We start from the raw sequence: 20898 nt of genomic DNA, 5'->3' as shown, positions 1-20898 counted from the left end.
GGCCACCAAATCCGATAAACCGACCCCAAATAATTCCTCCCCTTTATACGGCAATACTTCCATATGCCGTTTGGAATCCGCATCACCTGACCACTGTCGCGTCCATAAACTTCTTCTGGCAGATATGGACATCGCACTTACTCTTGATGCCAGAGTGCAAATATCCCTCTGTGCATCACGCATATAAAGAAATGCATCCTTTAAATGCTCTATAGTCAATAAAATATTGTCCCTATCCAGGGTATCAATATTTTCAGTCAGTGATTCCGACCAAGCCACCCCAGCACTGCACATCCAGGCTGAGGCGATTGCTGGTCGCAGTATAACACCAGTATGTGTGTATATACTTTTTAGTGTATTCTCCAGCCTCCTATCAGCTGGGTCCTTGAGGGCGGCCGTTTCTGGAGACGGTAACGCCACTTGTTTTGATAAGCGTGTGAGCGCCTTATCTACCCTAGGGGGTGTTTCCCAGCGCGCCCTAACCTCTGGCGGGAAAGGGTATAACGCCAATAACTTCTTTGAAATTAGCAGTTTTCTATCGGGGGTAACCCACGCTTCATCACACACTTCATTCAATTCCTCTGAGTCAGGAAAAACTACAGGTAGTTTTTTCACACCCCACATAATACCCCTTTTTGTGGTACTTGCAGTATCAGAGATATGCAAAGCCTCCTTCATTGCCGTGATCATATAACGTGTGGCCCTACTGGAAAATACGTTTGTTTCTTCACCGTCGACACTAGATTCGGTGTCCGTGTCGACAGACTGAGGTAAAGGGCGTTTTACAGCCCCTGACGGTGTTTGAGACGCCTGGACAGGTACTAACTGGTTTGCCGGCCGTCTCATGTCGTCAACCGACTTTTGCAGCGTGCTGACACTATCACGTAATTCCATAAACAAAGCCATCCATTCCGGTGTCGACTCCCTAGGGGGTGACATCACCATTACAGGCAATTGCTCCGCCTCCACGCCAACATCGTCCTCATACATGTCGACACACACGTACCGACACACAGCAGACACACAGGGAATGCTCTGATAGAAGACAGGACCCCACTAGCCCTTTGGGGAGACAGAGGGAGAGTTTGCCAGCACACACCCAAGCGCTATAAATATATAGGGACAACCTTAAATAAGTGTGTTCCCCTTATAGCAGCTTAAATATTATTAATATCGCCAAATAAGTGCCCCCCCTCTCTGTTTTTACCCTGTTTCTGTAGTGCAGTGCAGGGGAGAGCCTGGGAGCCTTCCTAGCAGCGGAGCTGTGTAGGAAAATGGCGCTGTGTGCTGAGGAGAATAGGCCCCGCCCCCTTTTCGGCGGGCTTCTCCCGTTTTTCTGACAACCTGGCAGGGGTTAAATACATCCATATAGCCCCAGAGGCTATATGTGATGTATTTTTAGCCAGAATAGGTACTTTCATTGCTGCCCAGGGCGCCCCCCCCAGCGCCCTGCACCCTCAGTGATCGTTGGTGTGAAGTGTGCAGAGAGCAATGGCGCACAGCTGCAGTGCTGTGCGCTACCTCATGAAGACTGAGAAGTCTTCAGCCGCCGGTTTCTGGACCTCTTCTCTCTTCGGCATCTGCAAGGGGGTCGGCGGCGCGGCTCCGGTGACCCATCCAGGCTGTACCTGTGATCGTCCCTCTGGAGCTAGTGTCCAGTAGCCTAAGAAGCCAATCCATCCTGCACGCAGGTGAGTTCACTTCTTCTCCCCTAAGTCCCTCGTTGCAGTGAGCCTGTTGCCAGCAGGACTCACTGAAAATAAAAAACCTAACAAACTTTTTCTAAGCAGCTCTTTATGAGAGCCACCTAGATTGCACCCTGCTCGGACGGGCACAAAAACCTAACTGAGGCTTGGAGGAGGGTCATAGGGGGAGGAGCCAGTACACACCACCTAGTGGTCAAACTTTTAATTTTGTGCCCTGTCTCCTGCGGAGCCGCTATTCCCCATGGTCCTGACGGAGTCCCCAGCATCCACTTAGGACGTCAGAGAAATCCCTATTTCTCTTTCATCCATCTGGGGGACGCTGCGCACTTACTGATGGGATTTCCCAAAGCAAGCTAATTAGAGGAGGGAGAACCAGACGGCATAGCGGTCTGTAAAATTTGACGCCCATAGTGGCAGTCTCCAATCCAAAAGTATAAAAATGGTAAAACTTTGTGAAAGTATGCACGGACGACCAGGTCGTCACTCTGCACAGCTGCTCAACAGATACACCTCTGCGAACAGTCCAGGAGGCTCCAACATCCCTAGTTGAATGAGCTCTCAGAGGTTCAGGAACGGGAACAGTATAAGGTACATAGGCCTGTCGAATAGCAGAGGTCATCGAACAAGCCACTGTGTTCTTAGAGGCCGGTCAGCCACGTCTGGGTGCATCAATCAAAAACAACAAAATATCTGTACGGCGAATAGACTCCGTACGAGACAATAAATGTGTAAGGCCTTAACAACCTCCAATAATGCCAAATGACTATCCTCTCCGGAAGAATTCGGAACAAACGCCGGAAGTACAATGTCCCGATTCAGGTGGAAAACCGACACAATCTTTGGCAAAAAGGAAGGTTTCGTACGCAAGACCACTCGATCATCATGAAAAAACAAAAACAAAAGGTAGCCTATAAGAAAGCGCCGCTAACTCTGAAACATTTCTGTCCAAAGTAATGGCTAAAAGAAAAACCACCTTAAGAGTAAGGAACCGCAATTCTACAGATTTCAGTGGTTCAAACGGAAACTTCTGAAAAGCCTTAAGAACTCATTTTAAATCCAGGGAGGAACCGGAAGAACAAACGGAGGTTGAAGCCTAAGCACCTCGTGAAGGAACGTCTAGATGAGAGAGCCAAAGATGTTGCACTTTAAAGGGAAGAAAGATGAAGAACATTAGTCAGACCATCCTGAAGGAAAGACAACAGGCGAGGTAAGCGAAAGAAGTTCGGTGACAACCCACGGTCTTCACCCCAAGCAATATAGGTATGCCACATCCCGTGAGAAATTCGAGAGGTGACTGGTTTCCTAGCTTGGAGCATAGTGCTCCCCACCAGTAGAGATGAGCCTTTATTTCTTAGAATACTGGATTCAAGAACCATACAGTAAAGTCAGACGATTTAAAATCGTGGTGGCGACAAGGTGCTTGTAGAATAAAATCTGGTCGTGGAGGTAGACTGAACGGTTTCTTGGTCACCCTGCTGTGCAGAAGAGAGTGGCCTGGCGACGAGGCCAGGCCGGAGTCACGAGAATGACCGGTAGACATTCTATCCAGATGCGCTGAAGTAGGCGTGGGAGTAGAGGAATTGCGGGAACACATCCCAGTTGAAAACACCGTGGAGATGTCAAGGCATCGATCAGTGCTGACTTAGGATCCTGATTTTGTGAGCCGTACCGAGGTAGTTTTCTATTGAGACGAGACGTCTGGAGGTCAATGTCGGAAGTACCCCACAGGGACATCAAGGTAAGAAAGGCCTCTTGAGGAAGCTACTATTCCGCCATATGGACCATCTGACGGCGTAAGAAATCTGCTTCCCAGTTTTCCACTCCCGGGATGCGAACTGCGGAGATGGTCAGAACCCAATGTTCTGCCCACTGGAGAATATGGGAGACTTCCGTCATGGCTTTCCAGCTTCGACTTCAGCCTTGTCTGTTTATGTAAGCCATCGCCTTGGAGTTGTCTGATTGAAATCGTACTGGATGACCCCAAACGCTGACTCGTATCTGAAGCAGACCATACCGGAGTGCTCTCAATTCCAAAATGTTGACTGGCCCCGCCAATACCTGACTGTTCCAGAGGCCCTGGAAGTGCTGAAATTGAAACACCGCCCCCCAACCCGTGAGGCTGGCATCTGTGGTGACCGTCATCCATGACCAAATCGTGAATGGCGCCCCCTTGGTCAGATTGTGGCTGTAAAGCCACCAATGTAGAGACTGACGAGTCTGAACCGACAAACGGAACAATTGCAAGGCCAGATGTAGTCCCATTCGAGTCCAACAGTTGAGAATCTGAGCCTGAAGGGGTGGAGCATGGAATCTGGCATATGGCACTGCCTCGGTTGCAACCATCTTTCCCAACAGCAGCATACATCTGAGAACTTGAACCCATCGGCAATTGTAACAGGGATCTGATTGTGGATTGTAGAGCCTGAACATTGTCCTGAGGAACTTTCTGGTTCGTGTCAAACAAGACACCTAGAAATACCATCTTCTGAGAGGGAAGCAGCGAAGATTTTTGGGAAATTCACTATCCACTCGAATGACTGTAGGGTGTTTGTTGTGAGCTTCAATTGCTGGTGAAGAAGCGTCTGTGATGGAGCCTTCAGCAACAGGTCGTCTAAGTAAGGAGTAATGTTGACTCCCTGAGACCGGAGTACCACAGCTATGTGGGCCATGAGTTTCATAAACACCCAAGGGCCCGTGGATAGACCGAACGGAAGATCTCAGAAGATCTGGTGACCTGTCCAAATGGGAACATGTAGGTATGCGTCCTTTATGTCTATGGAAGCCAAAAATTCAGCCGGTTCCATGGAGGCGATGATTAAACGAATGGATTCCATTTTGAATTTCTGTACAGAGAGAGATACAGATTTAGGCATTTTAGATTTAAAATGGGCCGAAACTAACCGTCCAGTTTGTTAAAAAGAAAAAGACTTGAGTAAAAGCCCTGACTCTGTTGTTGTTTGGGAACCGGAAGAATTACTCCATAGTGTAAAAGCGCGGAAGTTGTGTTAGGAGGGATCGCATGGGAGAGAAATGGGACTGGTTCCTCGAGGTCCCAAAATATATCTTCGGAATCCGACCAGTCACCCACTGATCTGGTTTCAACAACGGCCATACCTTCCTGAACTGAAGTAACCGAGCCCCAACCACCAAAGATCCCTCCGGAGGACCCGGACAATCATGCAACAGGCTTGTTGGTAGGTGTAACGGCTGGTCTACGAGATGACTGGGTTCCTCTACCTCAGAATGGTCCTCCGCGTGGAAATTGTGAAGAGGCCCGAACGAACTGGAAAATTCACCTACCTTTAGTACGAAAGGTCCGAAACTTTGTTGGATTCGGTTTCTGAGGAGCAGAACAACCGGAAGAAAGGGCACTTGTCCCCCAGTGTATTGATTTTTGTAAGTTCCGAGCCTAAGAGGAACCCTCCTTCAAAAGGGAACAGCTGTTAAAGTCTGCTTTGAATCGGAGTCAGCATTCCAAGCTTGAAGCCAGAGAGTTCTTCCTGCTGTTACAGCCAAGGCAGATACCTGTGACTGGAGTAAGGCAGAGTCCAACAAGGCTTCACCTATATAAGCGAGTGCTTCAGAATTTATTTATTTATTTTTTAACTAATTGTATAGCTTGGGATGGGTCGTCAGATTGCATTTCAGACACCCCTGTGCAAGCCAATCATCTACGGCTGTAAGGACCCAAGCTCTGGCGAAAATTGGACATAGAGAAATATCAAATAAGGTGAATATGGATTTAAGAATTGCCCATGTCTCCCTATCTGTAGGATCCCTCAAGATCTCCTGACTGTACCAAAGGATTAACAATTGCCATCGCCAGATGTTGTAATAGGGGCATCTACCGTCGGAGCTGTTTTCCATGATCTTGTGTCCTGTTCTGCACAGGGATACAGAAATCTCAATTTATTAATTTATTTATTTACTTTTATTTATTTTGTAGGAATTTGAATAACGAGAGTCTGGCTTCAATCAGGCCTCTATTAAATCTCTGCAAAATGCGTATAGGGAAGGAACACAGTCACTTGTTTTTGTTTTTTTTTTGTCATTTGAAAAAAAAGAAATAAAGGCAGTCGATGATTCCACCACAGTCGTATCTTGAAGATTAAGAGTTCGACGTATGACATATATCAATAGCTTTAATCCTGAGCTTGTAGAGGATTCTTGAGCTGAGTCAGAGAGACACCTGCTCATCTTTCTTGCCCACGGAGGTTCCTGAGAAGACTGTCAAGTCAGCTCTAACATCGGCCACATTCCTGGCCCACAGAGGTATCAACTGATCTACAGAACTACCCTGCTGCTCCGCCACAGGTGTTTCAGAGCATGCAGTACAGAGGGGACCTGGATCCGTGTTAGCCCTTACAAGTGTGGAGCCGCACTGTGAAACAGGCCAAATAAACCACTGAGCCTGCTTTCCTTTTGGTAAATTTGTCCGGCTTATTGCCATAAATAATTCTTACAAGTAGCTAATAGTAACCCAAATAGTAGTGAAAAATGCAATAGAGAGAATTAAGTAGAAATCCCCTCTAATAATAGGATTTTGGTACTTACCAGGTAAATCCTTTTCTTTGAATCCATAGGGGGCACTGGAGTACTCTTGGGATATGGACGGGCGTAGCCGAACAAAGGCACTGAATATTTAAATTTAGGACTCTCCCCCCCTCCATATCCCCAAGTACCTCAGTGTACTTTGCCAGTGTTTTTTACTGAGCGAACAGGATATAGAGAGATTGACAATGGAGAATCCCTATAACAGACAACCACAAAGTTGACCTGTAACCTTATTGTCAACTAAACAGTTGACACCTTAACCGATAGAACTTTATAATTTGAGCCAATCGGTGAAAATGTGTTACCATAAGCTCCTTTGAGCTTAACACCACCTTATTGTCAACTAAACAGTTGACACCTTAACCGATAGAACTTTATAATTTGAGCCAATCGGTGAAAATGTGTTACCATAAGCTTCTTTGAGCTTAATACCACACAAGTAAAATTTGTTCAGTAAGCTCCCTTGAGCTTAAAACAACCCAGGTAAAACTGCTCTGGGTGGGCGTCCAGTGCCCCCTATGGATTCAAAGAAAAGGATTTACCTGGTAAGTACCAAAATCCTATTTTCTTTATCATCCACTAGGGGTCACTGGAGTACTCTTGGGACGTACCAAAGCTTCCCTCGTGGGCGGGAGAGCTGTTTGATACTTGTAACAGTAGGCAGCCAAAGCTATATGCTGACGGCGCCACCATTCATAACGTGTAAAAGTGCACAAACGTGGTGCACTGAAGGCTATGTAGCCGCGTCGTAGACGCTCCACGACCCGCTGGGTCTGACATTCCCACAGAACCTGTGGGATGAACTATTACTGACGTAGGCGATTGTAACTTAGCCTTAAAGTAAGCCTGACTTGTAGTCATTATTATCCAACTGGATAATGTCTGCTGAGAAACTGGCTAACTCCAGTTTGCAGTATCATATAGAACAAACAACGTATTCATATCACGTACTGTAGTCGTTCGGTACATATATAAACGCGTAACGCGTGTACCACATTCAGAATTTTAGAATGTGGTGTCCACACAGGAACCACTATTGGTATATTGATGTGAAGAATACGAAAGCGGATTTCGTCCGAAGATCTGCTTTGTCATGAGAAAACTCAAATACGGTGGCTTGTAATACAAGGCAACCAAATCTGAAAACAAACCCCTTGTCGAAGCACTATTGCCGAAGCCAAGGCTAGAAGAAAAATGTTTTCCAAAGTGAGAAACTTAATCCCCATTTTTTGAAAGGGTTCCAAAATATGAAAACTTAATTCCCTTTTGTTGAAAAGGTTCCAAAATATGAAAACTGTCATAAATCTGAACCCAACCTCAAATCGCCTAGCGCTGTAGGTGGGATAAATAGAGTCTGAACTTTGGTGACACCTTGTAGAAAGATGTTTACAGACGCAAATAGAGCAAACGCTTTGAAAATAAGTTTACCACACAGATACCTGCACTCTTAGTGCAGATGACCGCAGTTTTCCATCCCATTCCGTTTAACAGAATACGGTTACTTGAAGGATGATGTTGGAAACTTCCGAGGTTTACAACCTATGTAAGCACACGAAATCTTTTTAATAATGAGCTGCCTTAAGCGGCTTACTATTTCGTAACATGGTTGGTATAACCGATACAGTAACGCTCTATTTTTTTTAAGAGGGCGGTCTGAACCCTCACCCTGTCAACCGCAGCTGCGGTACATAGATAATAGGTACATAGGTAACTATGGGTAAAAGAACGTTTCCTGATGTAACAGGTTGGACGTATTATGAGCGGGCCCAGATCGTGTGCAAGTATTCCTTGAAAATTCGAGAAGCAACTTCTCTGAAACCCATGAGATCCCACCAGTATGACTGTGACGAACTGTCTTCTGATCCGTTTTGGCAACGAAGAGAGAAGCGGAAAATGGTGTAGCTAGACACACGATGCTGAATGACCCCATGAATGTGATGTACACATACTGATATACTTGAGGGTAACCTCCTTGTGTGGACTCACATACGAAACACCTGTGGATTTAATGTCCAGTTTTCAAGATCCAAACCCTGACGGGTGAGATCGTGTGTCTAACAGATGTCCACTCACGGATTGATGTCTTGACATTTTCACATAATGGCGTTCTGAGCCATTGAAGATTTGAGTTACCTGCCGCATTGTCATGCGGCTTCTTGGTTCTCACTGGTTGTTGAGTATGCAACTGCCGTTGCTTTGTTTGACTGCTTAAGGGCAGCGTGAGCCAGGCCTGAAAAACAAAATTACATGAAACTCACGGTTGTTTCTCTCCACAGAAATCTTTAGTAAAAAGCGAAAGATTTATTCGTTCTGAAGAGAAACCAGAGTCTATCTCTGGTTCGACTGAAAGCGAATCATTTAATGCATTGTAAAATGCACAGAGTTCTAGGACATTTATCTATTGCATTGTAAAATGCACAGAGTTCTAGTACATTTATCGACAGCAATGTGTCGTGTTTTAGAACCTTTGCGTTGAATTTAAATACAAATCCTGACTCTCTGTGACTGTTGTCCAGATTATACGCATCCTTGCATTCCAGAGTATACGCACCCTTGTCCCTTTGTGGGAAACGCGAGTGAAGGGTGGCGAACTAACTGAAAACACATCTTTATTCTTAATAAGTGAATACAGCAATATACCGCTAGTGTGCGTGTACTTTTGTTGTTGCTGGTGTAGTAGGTAAAAGTATTTGATTTACCGTATTTATAATCTTACTTCGGAATTGATATCGTTTAGACAGACTTAGATGTGATTGTTTTCGAACTTAATCTGCTACCGCAGTATATCTTAGTAGCGCAAGATAGAGGACTTTGTTGATACATAGTTCTTATGTGAGATGAGCTATCATTGCAACATCACTTTGGTAAATACCGGAAGCGATAAGCAACGGTAGAATGGAAATGGGTAATGGTTGTGGCGATTTGCAAACGCTATAACCTGTGATGAAGAAACCGGACTGGGTAAATACGCATTGTGAAGATCAAATGCAATTATACAATTTTGTGGCTCGAAAAAGCAAAAAACTCACTGCAGAAAAGCCATTTTCTAACTGTAGTAAATGACTTGCTGATTGATATTGCAACGGAGCTGTTTGATTTTGCTCAAACAGAGGGAAATAAGTAACTTTGACTCTGTTGGCGTACTATTGCCTGGTTTATAAACCAGCAAAGACTAAATGACAACCTGCCAAACCGTTCGACAGAAGCAGTTTTGTACTCCAAGCTGTAAATAGCTGAGACATATATGAGTTGAAGTCATGAAACCTCGCAAAGGTAACATGAAAAGACGCACTTCCACAATTGTAAAAGAGGTCATCAAACCACTGGCTTGTTGACTGTAACGTCTTGTCGTTACAAGGCGTGACTGTTTCTTATACAGGAATAAAACGCCGTTACAAGTATACTGTATGCGCTAATGTCAGAATATCCTAAAAGGGATAAAATGCCGTTACAAGTATATTTAGGAGCAAACAAGCTCTGGCCTTTTAGCGCTTAACTAACGACAATGAAAATAACCGGCGTTAGCAGAAGCTTTACAGATATACTGTGCAGCTTATTTAACCGTGATCGACATGGTTTCATACATAGAATCTAGGGGTTTTTATAATGTTTGACAGAAACGCATATACCAATGGCGGATCGCGTCTGTATGGTTGTCCAAAACCCCGCACTATCTGAGTGCTGGACTAATGTACCCTTCTCACTCGTAGTTATCGGTGTGAGATTTGACATAGAATCGTGCATTAAATTATAAGACCAGTGAAATAAACCCTCTGGTACCCAAAGGAAAATTGTCCCTTTGGAAAGATTGTCTTTTGTTAGCGCTGGCGGAGTTATTCCGAGACTCCGATTACCGCTGTTTTAATTTGAATTGCCAATGTTAACATTTTTAGTCTGCACTAGAGCCTTATTCGCTATGTAGACAGACATCTTAATAGGCAACAGACAGACACTTGCACGACTTAATAAATTTATTATATGGCATATATATCTATATATATATGTTATTGCTGAACAGCATATTTATTAGGAACTAAAGTGTTCCTTATGTGAAAAGCATTTCACATGGGCATGAAACCCGAACCAAATTCCTACTAACACCCCTGCGCCTTCTGGTGGCTTAAAGATGTAGGGCAGGAATGTTCTAGAATTATCCTAAACTAAAAATTCCCACTAACACCCCTGCGCCTCCTTGTGGAGTAGAGGTGTATTGCCGGAATGTTCTGGAATTATAACTGGAAAAACAGCAATGATTAAAATGGCCGTCATGCCATGTTTTCACATAAAATCACAGTACAGGTTACCTGCTGCATTTTTAATATAGACTTAATAGCCTATTATACAGATTATACAGTGATAACACAGGTGTAGGATACAGTAAAATACATGTATTTAGTTAGCCTTCATTAATATGAACACTGCCTGCAGTGAATGTCTTATAGAAATTAACAGAAAACATGGTTAAACCTGCAATAGATTATGCCACTGATAGCCTATTGCCAACCAAAGCCTCATATATATATTATATATATAAACTGCTTAACATATAATCACAGTTTCATACTGATATTAGACACAGTCTGGCAGCAACAAGCTTCATTATATATTAGATATATAAAATGTGCTGAACATATAATCACAGTTCCCACTGATCTTATATCTACAGTTTTATACTGATAATATAGCTTCTGATTCTGTTTAAAACGCTGCGCTGCTTATTTTAAACCCATGCAGCCTTTGCTGCTGCTATGGGCATTACTCCCCCTCCCCCCCCCCTGTCTCCCCATGGTACCTGCAGCGTACGGGGTTCGAGGTGCAGGGAGAGCAGGAGAGCGATAGCAGAAGAGCGCTGTATATAGCGCCGGGGAGCCGTCCGGACGAGCGGGCGGCGTAGTACACAGTCTTCTGTGTCCGGCCAGCAGCGTGCAGTGTGTCATTGAAAGAGCGGCCGGCGGCCGTGAGTGACGTGCGGCCGCTCTTTAGCATACAGGAAAGTCTCGGCAGTGTTAAAGTCTCGGCAGTCTCTGTGCGGCGTGTAGTGGTGCCGGGCATTAGCGCAGTGAGAGCGGCCGGCGTCTGAGTGACGTGCGGCCGCTCTGCGCGTATTCAGCACACGGAGTCTCTCCGGTCATCAGCACAGTGAGAGCGGCCGGCGTCTGAGTGACGTGCGGCCGCTTTGTGCATAGTTTAGCAGGACCCCTTCAGCGGTGCTTAGCGGCGGGTACAGTTAACACTTTCACACACAGCAGGGCGGCAGCGTGAGCTGACCGCCCTGACACCCCTACCTTGTGCCGTTTTCATCCTGGCTGTGATCTGTGTAAACTCCGTTACAGCCTCCAGCTTCTCATCTGTGACGGGGCTTCTGGTGTAAGCTCCTTGCAGATGTAGTTTCTTCCAGCTCTTTGTCTCATCCTGGCTGTGACTGAGCTTCTTCCTGTAAGCTCCGTTCAGTTTGCAGGAGACAGTGGCTGCCTGTGGCTGTGAGGGTGCTCTTTGTGAGGACCGACACGCCATGCGCTGCCTTGTAGCGCCTGTGGCTGTGAGGGTGCTCTTTGTGAGGACCGACACGCCATACGCTGCCTTGCAGCGGCACCATCCCGGACCCAAGTTTTTCCAGAAACTGGGACGGGAAGTGTAAAAATTAAAAATAAAAATAAAAATCTTCTGAAAAGTGGCCATTGCCACAAGCCGATGTTCATCTGTGAGCACCGAAAAAACACTGGCAAAGTACACTGAGGTACTTGGGGATATGGAGGGGGGGAAGAGTCCTAAATTTAAATATTCAGTGCCTTTGTTCGGCTACGCCCGTCCATATCCCAAGAGTACTCCAGTGACCCCTAGTGGATGATAAAGAAAAATGCCTTGTAAACATATGAACTCCCCTGTAGAAATAACAGGGTGAGTAAATGAATAACAGTGATTCCCCAAAAATAAATTAAGTGACTGTCACTGCACTACAGGCTATATAATTAAGAAAGTAACTAAAAACAAGCACAGGTTGGGGGCGTGGCTTGGCCGAGCATGGAGTAAGGAGCTAGGAGTTAGAGCTCCGTCTATCCTGCTTTCTTTATCCTGATTCCCCCGCTGGTGATCGCTCCTGACCTAGCTCACCCTTTGTGACTCTTAGCCCTGCTCATTTTGAAAGGTCTGCGGGACTGTGTTTCTGCCCTGGGCGGCCGCTGGACAGATCGCGGCCTACACCGCTCTGCCTCACTCCTTCCGTCTGGCCGGAAGTGCGGCGCCATATTGAGAACTAACAGCGGAGGCCGGGGACGTGCTGGGCCGGAGCTCCCTTCACCCATGCCCTCTGCTGTTTCTGCTGATCCGGAGGTCGGCGTGTGCCCGTCTCCCTCCACCTAGCGACTGGCGGGCTGAATGTTCTTGTGTACCGGTGATTGTTGCTGACAGTGCGGGGGTGCATCTATCTGCACGGACCGTCCCTCCTCACGTCCCCTGCCTCCCTGTACTGCTGGTCGGAGCCTCCCTGTCTGCACTACTCTGCCTGGATATCTGCAGTTATCCTACTCTACCTACACTGCTGGTTGGCGCTTCCCTATCTACACTACTCTCCATGAGGGTCCCCTTGAAAGCCTGCTGCCGATTATACAGCCTGACTGCTGCCACTAAAGATTTCCTTTTCCCTGCTTGTGTTCATTCACCTACGTGAGACTCTGGAAGCCTGAAGATTTTACAGCCTGTGGTGAGCACGTATTGTTTGTTCTATATCATTGCTGCGGGAGTCCTCTCTTTGCATTACTTCAGTAGCATTGTTCTCGCACTTGGCCTCTACTGTTATTGCTACTTCTACCTCCATCCCCGTGTTCCACCCGTGTCCCGTCATGGTGCGTGGGGGCAGTGCTGCTGCTGCTACCGCTGCTGCTAAGCTTGAAAAATATGCTAGAGGCTCTCAATCCTCCTCCCAACCCACCCGGGATGCTGCTCCCCCATCCCCCCTCGGGGACACCTCCTCAAGAGGATGACACGTCCCAGTCGACGCAGCAAATTCTTTTGGCCATATCCACGTCCGAACACAGAGTCATGGATAAAATCGGCCAAGTACAGGTGGATATCACTTTAATCAGACATGACATGCAAAAGATTCGTGAACGGGTGGGGGAGGCGGAGCACCGTATCTCCGACCTAGAAGACGTCACCAATCCTCTTAAAGATACAGTTTCCAATCTCAACTCAAATGTCGGCAGTTAAGGCGAAGCTTTCTGATATTGAAGGAAGACTACGTCGTAATAACGTCCGCTTTGTGGGCCTCCTGGAGAGAGCGGAGGGCTCCTCCCCAGAATCGTTCCTGGAAACATGGCTTCTCCGATTATTTCAACGCGATGACTTTGGTCCTCAGTTTTCTGTGGAGAGGGCGCACCGATTGCCTGCCAGGGCTCCTCCCCCGGGCGCACCTGCACGCACTTTCATAGCCAGTTTCCTACACTACAGGGACCGGGATGCGGTCCTGCGGCTGGTCCGCACACAGTGTCCTTTGAAATTTGACAACCATGATATTTCTGTTTATCCGGACTTTGCCGTAGATGTCCAGAAGTCGTGTGCGCAGTGCCTTCAGGTCAAAAGGAAGCTTCGTGACCATCAAATCCAATATGCCATGTTTCCGGCACGTTTAAGGGTGGTGTATGATGGCTCCACACACTTCTTCAATACCCCTCAAGAGGCGGAGGCCTGGCTGGAGCGTAGACCTCGGGCCCCTATCTGAGGACTGTTTCTCTCTCAGGGGTCGCATTGTTTGCTGGGTTTTGTACTCCTGCTATCCATGTAGCGGGGACGATCTTTAATTTTAGGAGCTGAATGCTAGGATATAGCCTTTTTGTAGAGGCAATACTTGTCTCTACTCCCTGGGGTTGTTATAGGTTTTCAGCTTTAGTTTAGTTGGGTTTTTTGGGATCCAGGCGTGTCTAGTTTGGGATGGATATGCAGGGAGGGGGGGTTTGGGCAGTTTTGGGTTTGTTTGTTTTTCTTGTATATGTATTGCTCCATGTGTCACTGTTATTTTTTTTCTTGAACTGCAATGTGTCTATGATTTTTCTTATATATGCCTTATGGTCTCCGGATGCTCTGCCTGCTTGCTGGAGGGGGGCCGCAGTGGTCCCTTTGCTCCTTCCTTCTCTACACTCTGGGTTCCTCTCTATTACGTGCCCTGTTTGCCTTGGATTTTCCTCCTCTCCTGCCTCTCCATATTCGCCCCTTGCTTCTTTTCTCCTTCTGTCCTTTCTTTCTTATACTCATGGCTGCAGGGGTTGATGGACTCCGCATACTCGGCTGGAATGTGAGGGGCCTGAATGACCTCATCAAGCGGGCTCTGGTTCTATCACAGGTGAGGAAGTATAAGGCAGATGCCATATGCCTCTCCGAAATGCACTTGGTTGGTACTAGAACCTTGGCTCTCAGGAAACCCTGGGTTGGTCTCTCCTATCATTCCACCTTTTCTGCTAATTCCAGGGGGGTTTCAGTTTTGGTGCGGAAGTCGGTTAATTTCCATTTAGTTCATAGCCAAATTGACCAATATGGCAGGTATGTATTCCTTAGGGCCTATGTTAACCGTACACTTTTGCATATACTTCCTGTTTATATCCCCCCCCCCCCTACAATAATGAAGTACTCCGACAGGCAATGTCGTTTATTGCTACTTCTCCATCAGCACCGGTCCTTTGCATCAGAGATTTCAATAATGTTTTAGATAAAGTTTTAGATCGGTGGGCTGAGCTTCCCCCTTCTTCTACCCTCTACTTCCCCATCCCCCACACCGTTTGCGAGGCTGGTTGCCGAGCTTGGGGTCCTGGATGTTTGGAGGTTGAGACACCCCAAACAACTACAATACTCTTGCCACTCGGACAGCTTTCACACGTTCTCGAGAATAGATTTGGCCCTCGTTTCCCCTGATCTCACTACTAGATGTCCAGTACCTACTGAGGGGAATCTCGGACCACTCACCCTTGCTGGTGGCCCTAGATTCTGTGCCTGTCTGTGGGGCTAAACTTTGGAAATTGAAACCCTTTTGGTTGACCTTGTTGACTGATCATGAGGCCTTGACTCGTGAATGGAGTGATTTTGAGGTTCATAATGCGTCCTGTTCTGATCAACTGGTTAAACATGATGCATTTAAGGCTTCGCTACAGGGCTCCTTCATACGACAAATAGCTAGTGTCAAGAAATCTAGTAGGGAGGAGGAGGTGCGCCTGGAGCTTGCCTGCTCCCAATCGGAGTCTGTTTACCTTACTACTAAGACCCTTGGTTACAGAGTGAGGTGGGATTTGGCCAGGAAAGCCTGGTCTGACCACTTACTTGATAAATCAAGGCGCAAATTACTTTTCTCCCAGCATACCCTCTATTCACAATCGGACACGGGGGGTAGTTACTTGGCTTTTCTAGCTCGGGGGGAGAGAACTGGAGGTTCCATTCAGCAGATCTGTGATGCCCAGGGCGAAATGGTATATGCCACTCCTGAAATAGCCCAGGTTTTCCAGTCCTTTTATTCCTCGTTGTATGCCTCTAAAGTCACTTATACCTCCAGTCAACTACAGCAATATCTTTCATGTATTGTCCTACCGCAGTTGTCCTAACAATCTATGGATTTTTTAGATGCTAATATCACTCCAGAGGAAGTTGAGGCAGCTATTGCCTCCTTCCCTAATAAAAAGGCCACGGGTAGCGACGGTATACCGGTTGAAGTCTATAGACAATATCGTGCATACTTTGTCCCCTATCTTTTGACTCTCTTTAATGCCTTGTTGGAGGGTGCTCGTTTGCCTCCCTCTATGTCCGAAGCTATTATTGTGGTGATCCTCAAACCAGGTAAGGACCCTACGGCCCCAGAATCCTACCGCCCAATCTCATTGCTACCTACTGATGTCAAGATTTTGGCCAAAATTCTGGCACTTAGACTCAATAGTGTTATCACTTCGATCATTCATGATGATCAGACAGGATTTATGCCAGGCAAGTCCACACTCCAAAATTTGAGGCGACTGTTTTGTCACCTGCAGATGGGGGACCAGCCCGAGCCGGGGGCTGTGGTGGTTTCCTTGGATGCTGCCAAGGCCTTCGACTCTGTGGAATGGGAGTATTTGTGGGAAGTCCTTAGACTATTTGCTTTTGGCCCCAAATTCATACACTGGGTACAATTACTCTATTCCTCCCCCGTGGCTCGAATATCTGTCAATGGCTATGTAACATCCCCATTTGCTTTGTCTCGTGGTACTAGGCAGGGCTGCCCACTGTCCCCTGCCCTTTTTGCCCTGGCTGTGGAACCATTGGCGTCTCATCAGAGCGTCCCCTGATGTTAGGGGCATTACTATTGACGGACATGAGGATGCTATTGCATTATATGCCGATGACATGCTTTTGTTTCTCAGAGACCCCGATGCTTCCCTGACCTCCCTTCTAGGTATTGTTGATACATTTGGCCTCTATTCCGGCCTGACTATCAACTGGAATAAATCTAATGTCTTTCCCATATCTGGTATTCTTCCTGACCCATTGCCTATTGTGTCCTCCTTGACCTGGACCCTTCGCTTTCAGTATCTTGGTGTCTGGATCACTCCTAATGTTAAGTCTTTTGTACATCAAAACATTCAGGAGGATATGTTAGTTTCATGTGCAGACTTTCTTCAGCCACAGGATCTGATGACCTACATTGTATTATGTATGCTGCCTGCTGGAATTTAGACAGATGACTGTCTTTTGAGCTGTGTATGAATTATAGGCTCAAGTTTTATGATTACATATGATTTTTGATTAATTTTTGCCACAAGGACAAATTCTATGTCCAACATTATATTTCTAGGGGAATTCTTTAAATACTATTTGAATTGTATTACCCCATGCATTTTATAGTCGAAATTTGAAAAATAAAGGTTACGTTTTAATCCTGAATAAACATTTCATCATCACATATATATTATCTAAAAAGAGTGCTCCAAACAAAGGAATTTTCTTTTATCGGTGAGCTGTGGGTCCTACCACACACGTCGATTAATTGTGTACTTGTTACATTATTCCTGGAGCACCTCCAACATAACGGATAGCTATCCATTGGGGTCTATTTTGTATTAGTTGGTTTTTTCTGATTAATTTCTATATTTTAGTCTGGTGCGGGATAATCTCTAGTTTACATCAAAACATTGACCAGGTCACGGTGGATCTGAAGCGACGGATTCATGTATGGAAGAAGCTTCCCCTTACTGTCATGGGTCGAATTAACTTGATCAAGATGGTGATACAACCAAAATATCTTTATCTATTGCAGCACTCTCCTACTTATATCCCCAAGAAAATTTTCACTAGCATTGATAGTGTGCTTTCCTCTTTTGTTTGGGGCGACAAAACGCCTAGGGTTGCCCTGAGAGCTCTGGTTAGGGCTAAATTGGATGGAGGTTTGGGCTTTCCCAATCTCCGGGCCTATTATCTAGCTGCTCAACTAGCACATTTGTCTAATTGGATTCTCAGTAGGGATAGTCCCACGTTTGAGAGATTCTTTGCAGAGTATGTGGGGTCTCACTTCTCCCCTGTCCAGTTCCTTCTCTCTGCCTCTTCTACTGCTGGTCTTCCTCCTTTACTCCGTCAGTCGCTACTTGTATGGCGCCAAACTCACTCCTACTATGCATGGCGAGGTACAGATTCTGACACGCCACTTTGGTTCAACCCAGCGTATAGGGAGTTATTGCAGCTCTCACAGAACAACATATGGATTGGGGCGGGCCTTACCACAGTTTCACAACTGTATGATAATGGTGTTTTCAAATCTTTCACACAACTGCAGGAGGAGCTTGAAATATCCAATAGATCCTTCTATAGCTATCTACAGCTCCGCCACGCGGTGCAGGCACAGTTTGGGGCCTCGCCTCCGTCCATTTCTGATTCCCCGATTAAAGACATGGTTATGAATTTGGGTACAAGTCACCAAGTTTCCATTTTATATGGTAGTCTTAATGCCCACATCTGCCCGAATATATTTGACCAACTTAAACTTAAGTGGGAGCAAGATATTGGCTCACTTACAGATGACCAATGGCTCCAGGTGTTTTGCTCTCTTAAATATACTACTCAGTGTGTCAAGTACCAGCAGGTTTATTTCTTTGTTTTGCATAGGACGTATAGAACTCCAGTTTCTTTATGTAAAGCAGATCTACGGCCAGGTAGTACCTGCCCAAGATGTGGTGCCCCTGAAGCTACCTTTTGGCATTTATTATGGCTGTGCCCCACTGTATATGCCTTTTGGGAAGCAGTTTGGTCGGACATTCTGCTCACTGAACCAACGCTGCCCCCCTCTCTCCTACACTGTGCATGTTTGCGCTAGACTTAGAGGAATCCTACTGCCCGGCATTATACAAATATGTTCTTTGCCTGACTACCTTAGCTAAGGTGATTATAGCGCGTAACTGGTTTGCTACTTCCTCCCCTAATGTGTACAATTGGCGAGCCCTAGTAAATGTGTCAGGACATGAGATGTTTACACATAGGTCTAGAGGGACCCTACCCCATTACTTCAGCAAGTGGGATAGGTGGAATACCTCCCATCTGGCTGCAGCACTATTCTCTAACTGATTGAGGCTTAGTATGTGAATTTGCGAGATTGTCGTGACACTTATTATCTTTATCTATGTGACACAGGTTGCATTATTTGCTGTATTTTTCATGTACTTTCTTCTTTGTTTTGTTTGATGTTTTGGTTTTGTTCTGTATTTAATGTTTTTTTTTTGTTTTTTCCCTGAAAAACTTCAATAAAAAAAATTACACAAGTAATAAAAAAAAAAAACAAGCACAGGTTAACTATAGTACTTGCTGTGAGCCAATCCTGGCTGGGATCTCCAGTGTCCTGTGTTCCCGTATTATGCTGTATGCTGCGCAGCATCTCCCGCTGTGTAACTCTACCACAAGCGTGGAGAAGATGGCGCTGGTAAATCAAGCCCGCCTAACAAGGAAAATGGAGGCAGACCGTTACTAACTAACCGAGCGGGAAGAACAAGGCGGGAAGCACTGACTTCCCCTTCTGTAACACCGCTACGGCTAGCCGTCCAATCCCCTTCAACAAGGGGACCTTCCTCCTCCCTCTGTATTGGGAGCGTGGCTCTTAATGGGGTACAGGCGGGAGCGGAAAGTGTTTACATCCCCGTCAGAACCGTTCTGTCTGTACAAGATCCCGCTGCCTCACCTCTGTGTACAGCAGCGGTAAATCACCGTGGCAGCGTGTCTCATGTAAGCGGTCTCTGTCAGACCGCATCTCCCATGCCTAACATACAGTCGCCAGCGGAGGGGGGAAACTACCCAGACAGCATTTGTACAGCATATAAATATTAATGTAAGTAATTAACAGTCCAACCCTGCCCAGGCAGGTTGTGGCTGTCCTACCTGAATAGTGCCTACTCGGATCTCTGCCCGGAAAAAAACAAAGCCCCAGTGACCTCAGTATGGTGGCTTCCCAGAGGCTAGTTAGAGTGGGAAATCTGGCTTAAACAGCCTCCTCTAGCTAACCCCACTCTACCTATACTGGTCACCTGTAAACAGGGACTAAGTATCCAACAAAACTCAAAGAAAAAGAGAAGAAAACCTAACTAAAAACTATAGGCATAGAAACTGTGCCTGTACTCCTCAGGCACAAAACTAAAACTGAGGTAATTCCTGAACAGGATGTAGATGGGAAAGGTTAGAGGGGGGAGGAATTGGTTTCTATAGGTTCTGTGCCAAACTCCCTTCCCACACACTCTAACCCATCAGTAAGTGCGCAGCGTCCCCCAGATGGATGAAAGAGAAAAGAGCCCCTTGAATTTGGTCGTGAGGGCGGTTTCAGGGTAGGGGAAGGAAACTAGACTGAAAATATACATTATGGTAAGAACTTACCGTTGATAACCGTATTTCTCCTAAGTCCACAGGTTCCACAGGATAACATTGGGATATGGTGCAGCGACAGCGGATTTGCACCAAACGGTCAAAGCCTTTCAGCCTCCCAGCATGCAACGGGCCCGTCCATATATCCCACATCCTGGCTCAGGCAAATCAGCTGTTTTCCAAAGCTCAAGGCAGGAGCATCATGTAGAGCCCTCATCAGGCGAGAAAAACACACACATGCAAACACTTCCGTAAAGGATGGAAGAGGTTAGCGAGTGAAAGGATTCTCAAATCAGGTGCGTCAGGGTGGGATCCCTGTAGAACCTGTGGACTTAGGATAAATACTGTTATCAACGGTAAGTTCTTACCGTAACAGATATATTTCTCCTGCAGGGTCCACAGGGTATCCACAGGATAACATTGGGATGTCCCAAAGCAATTTAGTGGTGGGGACGCTCCTGATTAGACAGGAGAATCCTTTGCCCAAATTCAGCATCCTGAGAGGCAAAAGGTATCAAGGCATAATGTCTAATTAATGTGTAAACGGAGAACGTGTCTACCTAACATATCTTTTCTGCTGAAACAGCACATTGTGCTGTCCATAATGACCTACCTTACAAGTAGAATAGAAGCAAATACATTAGCCGGAAACAGGGAGATCAGCTTTGAGAATATGCTTCTGAAATTTTTATCCGAAGCCACTTCACCAGTGTCTGCTTATCCGCAGACCATCTTCTCTTGTGAAATTAATAGAGAATGAAGAGAGTATGTCTTTCTGATGGCACTGGTATGA

At 46.1% G+C, this 20898-nt stretch overlaps 1 protein-coding gene and 1 pseudogene across 10 annotated transcripts in view; both read right to left on the bottom strand.

The window, feature by feature from the left end:
- The window catches only part of SAP130 (Sin3A associated protein 130), a 206214-nt gene that overhangs the window by 41678 nt on the left and 143638 nt on the right, over window positions 1-20898 (bottom strand). The window lies entirely within an intron of this gene.
- LOC134913501 (U5 spliceosomal RNA) lies at window positions 8483-8590 on the bottom strand (annotated as a pseudogene).

The sequence above is a fragment of the Pseudophryne corroboree genome, chromosome 4, assembly GCF_028390025.1.
Source record: "Pseudophryne corroboree isolate aPseCor3 chromosome 4, aPseCor3.hap2, whole genome shotgun sequence".
In the NCBI taxonomy this organism is placed as follows: Eukaryota; Metazoa; Chordata; class Amphibia; order Anura; family Myobatrachidae; genus Pseudophryne; species Pseudophryne corroboree.
Note: the sequence above shows the minus strand (reverse complement) of the source record. Positions and strands in the feature narration are given on the sequence as shown.